Source organism: Pteropus medius, unplaced genomic scaffold (assembly GCF_902729225.1).
Source record: "Pteropus medius unplaced genomic scaffold, Ma_sr-lr_union100, whole genome shotgun sequence".
NCBI classification, from domain to species: domain Eukaryota; kingdom Metazoa; phylum Chordata; class Mammalia; order Chiroptera; family Pteropodidae; genus Pteropus; species Pteropus medius.
Window position 1 is genome coordinate 2,859,223 of NW_024352783.1, and position 6,050 is coordinate 2,865,272.

The window sequence follows — 6,050 nt, forward strand, 5'->3', positions numbered from 1 at the left end:
GGCTTTTATAGGCCCCGCTAACCCCCACAGCTCATTCCTTCTCTATATTTGGAAAGAGAGTGACCAACGCCACAGGCTGAGAAGCAGCTCCTTCCTCAATGTTTTTTTTTTTTTTTTTTTTTGTCGTCAGTTAAGGGAAAGGTATATATAGAAATGAGCAGTATCATAACCATTTTTCCAACTATAGAAAGTTGGGAGTTTGAGATGCCTTTCCCTGAGCTTGGGCTTGGCCCTTCTCCCCTTGATGTGCTGGAACAGCCTTGCTGCAGAGGGCCTGCCTAAGTCTATCGTGCAGGCAGCCACCAAGCTTTGACATCAGCGTGAGCCCCTGCCTAGGGAACAGAGCACATCCCATCAGCGATTTGCTTGAAACTCTCATCAAATGGGACAATGAATGAAACTGAGAATGAGAAAGTTCAAATCTTCCTGGACTTTTTAAGTAAGACTTTTGTCACAACACAGGGTTGTGACAGGGCTGTGTGACTGTAAAACTTATGCCAGAAACAACAACAATAATGATTCTCTGTCCCCCTCCCCGACCCCTCCCCTTCTTCTTCTTTTACTGTGTAACTTTCTGTTTAATTAGTATTTTTATTACATTAATCCTTTCTTAAGCACCAGCAGGACCAACAAGTAAATTAATGACAGGGAGCTATTCCACCAGCCAGTATTCATAGCAACAGCTGTTTGAGGCCCTGTTGTTATTAAGATATATTACCAATTAGGAAAGACCAGCTGCCAGACTCAGTGGGAGGTAGGGGGCATAGTGGTGGCCTGCAGAGAAAGGGAAGGCAAGGGCTGGGGAGAGGAGGGGTCTAACAAATGTGGTTGTTTCTAAGTCAGGATTGGAAAACTAAAGCCTCAGAGAAGAATAAGGGTGTAGTTGAAGCCTTTGCCCATTCCCATTTTACTTTTTGTTTGTTTTTTTCCTGACCAGATTTTTGGGGGGGTGACTTGTGGGCATCTTATGGTTGTTAATTCTAGATAGAACTGTGTGTTCACAGTTCCCACTTGAGAATAAAGACTGCCTCCTCCCACCCATACCCGGCCCAGATTTGGAGTCTACTCAAAGAGATGTGGGTGGGAAAGGGGAAGCAGTCCCCATGATGAAAGGGCATTAATTAAATACCTACTGTATGCTGGCCCCCAATACAGATACAAAAGAAAAGGAAGATGCAGCCTTTTTTCTTAATAATAATGATGACTCAATTGTTTTTAAAATTTAGGCAATTTCATTTCCAAGCAAGAGATTTATTAAGTGTTAATTTACGAAGGCCAGGCAAGGTAAATGGCCATCAAGGGAGAGAGTCCAGAAGGGCTGCTAACCCATTTGTCTGCACACCAGCCTGCTATGGGACTGCTGCACGTCACCCCTCCTCCTCTAATTTAAAATAAAAGGCCCATCCTGAGAGCCTCTGCTCTTCCAAACGGAGAGCACTGACATTCCTAAAGGGTCCACCTATGCCATGAAAGGGGTTGCTCTGCATGGGGCCTGCTCAGTGGCACAGCAGTCCACAAGTCTTTGTGCCATAGGCTGGCCTTCTCTTTTGGATGCCTGGTCAGGACAGCCATGTGACAGGTAAATGTCACTTGTGGGAGCAGGTGTTAACAAGCTCCATGGGGCCAAGGGACAGTGCGAGGGGCTCTGGCTACATCTCAGGCAGTGATGGATGCAGGGCAGGCCACGGTTGGGGGATGGGTGCTTGCACTTCCTTCTTAAACACCAACGGAGTTGTTCTTGGGAAGGACTTTTTGGGAGATAAAACATGCATCAGTTTGGATTTTTCTTTTTGTTATCACCAGTTTACCCCTCTCTCTGTTTAACCATATCCATACCCACCTCCAGGAAACTGAAGGGACATATTCCCTATAGGATTTCTTTGAGTTCCTTGTGAAAGAGCACCATGTTACATTATGGAGCCCAATACAGGCTCTGACATGATGATGGCCTCACATGTCCATCCTTTCTTTCTTCTCTCCATCAAACTTCTTCATCGTAGAATCACACAGAGTGTTCAGCTGGAATATCCTAGATCATTTGCTGAACAATCTCCTTTTGCATATGAGAAAATATAAGGCAGGAAGCATGCCCAAGGCCATAAAAAAGAGGATCTTCAGCTCTCCAGAAGAAACCTTGAAGACAGAAGTAACAATGGTCACAGAGAAAACAATTTAAAAACTAGACATCAGGAATCCAAAAGTATGGTCATTTGGGAAATTATCTTTAGGAGAGGGAAGAACTACATGCAAGGGCAGCAGCATGAGCATGAAACCTCGGAGTCAGACAGACCTAGGTGTGAATCCCACAGCCTGGCCCTTGTAAACTGTGTGATGGCCGCATTGTGCCTAGCTTCTCTGAGCCTCTCTTTCTCATCTGCAAAATGGGGATGACACAGCTGCCTCACAGGCTAGTTATGAGCATTCAATAGAATATTAAATTCTCAGACATACCATTCTTGGCACTGTGTTTGGCACATTGCAGGTGTTTAAATTTTCTTTTCTATCTAAAGTTTTCCGTATGTTACAGCACAGTGCGACTGGCTTTCTTCATGACTCTTAATAGTTATATCGAATATTTGTTTTATTGAGATGAGGAGGAAAAAAGACACACACACACACACACACACTCACACACACACTCACACCTAATTATATTTCCATCAAAAGGGAGAGAAATCTTAAAGAAGAGGACCTCATGTTGCTTCAAGAGGCAGCTTTCACGGGGCAAACTGGATCCTCTGCCGGCGTGGAATTCCTTCTCTAATCGACAGACAGATGACTTATCAGTATATTATTAGCCGGCTTTTTGGGAATGGGGGAATGGAGCCCTTGTTCTTTCAGCCATCACCCAGCTGGAAATAATCTCCACAGCCAGGGCAGAGAGCTGCATTTATTTTTGGATAAACTGGAAAGAAGATGAATTGTGCTTCAAGAATGCTCACTGGCTCAGGAGGTGATAAATGGAGGGTCGCAACGCTCCCCTCCCCCGAGCCTGGCTCTTCAGTCCAAGCTGTCTTTCTCCGCCTGTTTGATGTCTGCAGCTCCCGCTAGGCTCAGGCATGCTCAGGACCGCTGTCTGCCAGAGCATGAAATCAGCTTCGGGGAACACATGCCTCCTGGATCAAGTGCCTTCTCAGTGTCCCACTGTGAGGGGAATTAGGTGTTGCTGGAAATGAGGAACTCGGTTATTCTGAGCCAAGACCATTGCCAATACCCAGAGCCCCACGTAGAAATACAAGCAGGGAGACCATAACTCTTTAATTCAATTCAAAAAATATCCACTTCCCCCCACTTTCTATTATGAAAAATTTCAAATGTGCAGATCAGTACGAAGCATAGTAAATGATCGCCTAGGATTATAACACAGATGATATGATGTCAAAGCCATGTTATGAATTATCTCACTAACTACATGAGAGAGGTTCAGGAAGTGGATGGCTCAGAAATGGTGACTTGAGCCAGAAGTTTGTGAAGTTAATCAGAGCAGACTTCTTGAAAACGTCAAACTTTAATCTGTAAGTGAAAGGGACAGAAAGGGACAGCTGGTGCTAAAAGGTGACCCGGTAAGGAGAGGATTCCACACACTCCGGAAAACCCAAGAAGAGCACTGAAAATGAGAGTGAGCGAAGTTTTGAGCGACACTCAGCTGGCAAAGAGGAGCCCCATCCCATACCTAAAGTGGGGCCACTGTGGCTGTTGTCACAAGCCTGCATTTGATTAGATGATTGATGGGCCCTTGTGGTTGGAAGCCTGGAGAAACATGATCATGATCGAAGCAGGGAAGAATGCTTTGGGCGAGACGGAAGAAGACAGGCATTCCAAGGGAAAGGAGGTGGTAAAGAGTCAGGGGAGCTTCAGGGCTTTGCCAGGGGATTTAGGTATAGGAGCAAAATGTAACGCATGAGTTTGAACACTGCCATAGAGAAAGAAGCAGGTAAATGAGTCCACTGGTGGATGTGGAAGGTAAAGATCAGAGCTCACCAGGCGGTTGCCAAGGGGACGAAATGAGGAACAAACAGCACTGTGATCAGAGAACATCTGGAAGAATGATGGCTGATTTGGGGAGTGGAGACTGATTAAGATTTGGGCCATAGCCTTTAAATGGAAGGATAACACCGAATTTTCATTTAAAGTTGTGGTTTTTAATTTAGCTGTACCTTAAAATCACCCAAGGAGCTGTTTAAAAAAAGAACTTTGCATAACCAATTGGAAGATACGACATCATATGGTAGAAAAGACTCCATCGCAATAAATAAGATAAAAAGTACAGAATAAACTTAACGAGATATGTGCAAAACTTAAAGTGATACTGAAAGACACACAAGTAGATTTTTTTTTCTTGCTATTGGATAGGATGATTCAACATTATAAACATGCTAGTGATACCCAAGTTAATATATAAATTTAATGCAATCTCCATAAAAATACCAACTTTTTTCCCCTGGAGCTAGTTAGTTGATTCTAAATTTATGCATGCATAGTAAAGAAAACTCTGAAAAAAAGAAAAGTCACAGGTAGGGCAGTCCACCAGATATTAAAACCTACACTATAAAGTCAATAATGAAGAGTATTGTGCTGGTGCTAAAGACACAGACTGACCAAAGAAACATGATCGAAAGTCCAGAAAAAGACCCAAATACACATGGAAATTTGATTTATGATGAAGGTAGCATCTCAACTCCATGGAAAAAAGTTAGACTCTTTAATAAGTGGTGGAGGGGCAACTGGATGGCTATTTGGAAAAAGATAAATTTGGATTCATATCTCATACCACACACTAGATTAAATAACAAATATCAGATCCAAATGTAAAGAAAAAAAAAGTACCAAAAAAAAACATAGGTGAATTTCTTAACAATCCAGAAGTGGGGAGGGCCTGCAATGACTCCAAGTACATAGAGGTAAAACAACAGAATAGAAAAAGTCAACATCATAACAATTTTTATAAGTTATGGCAAAAAAATTAGAGCAAAAAACAAATTGGGAGAAAATATTACACCACAAAGGGACAAAGGGACAATCTCCTTAATAAATCTTAAAAGTTGAGAAGAAAAACATAAAAACTTCAGATAAAAACAAGTAGCGAACCAAGCAGACAGCTCACAAAGATACACAGGTGGCATTTAGACATATGAAAAAAAATGCTCATTATTTTAAGAGAAATGCATATTAAAACCACACTTTCTCACCAGTTAGAATGGAAAAAATGCAAATGCTGAGTAACATGTTCTGTTGACAAGCTGTGATGAACTTCATACTCCAATACTTTTCTGGTGGGTGAAAACCTGTGCAACTGTTGTGGAGGGGAATTTAGAAAAAAATTAACAAAAGTAAATATGCAATTTCCTTTTGACCAAGCAAAGCCACTTCTAGTAATTTCCTCCAAGATGTATGTTCACAAATACCAAAACACTGTAAGCACCGGGTTATTGTGGCACTACTTATAATAGTAAAAGATTGAAAGTAGCCCATATATTTATTGATAGGAAACTTACTGAATAAATTATGCTGTAGATACATAATGAGATGTGTGGATCCATGGCTATGCAGCCGTAAAAAAGAATTAGAAAGATTTTTATGAACTGTGATAGAGTATTTCTAAGATATATTGTAAGTGAAAAAAGAAAAGTCCAGGACGGTGTATATAGAAATTTACCTTTTGTGTAAGAAAGGAGACATAGGACTGTCAATACTTACTTGCTCATTTTTGCAAAGAGAAATGTAAAAAGGATAGACCAGAAACTAATAAAAATGGTTACTTACGGAGGGTGAATAGGAACCATGAGAGTGATGCCTTTTTACATGGTTTTTAATTATGTAAATGATTTACATATTGGAAAGTAAAATTAAGTAAAAAATGAACAAAGCAATTCCTAAAATTGAATATAAATAGAACAAATTAACCTAAAGCATATTAAATTAATAACATCACCATACTTAGAAAAGATTTAATTCCTGCCAATTTTGAAAAGTACTGTACATTCTTAGGAAGACGTATTCAAAGCACAAAATAACTGCAAAGAAATTAGGAACTCTTCTCAGTAGCTCTA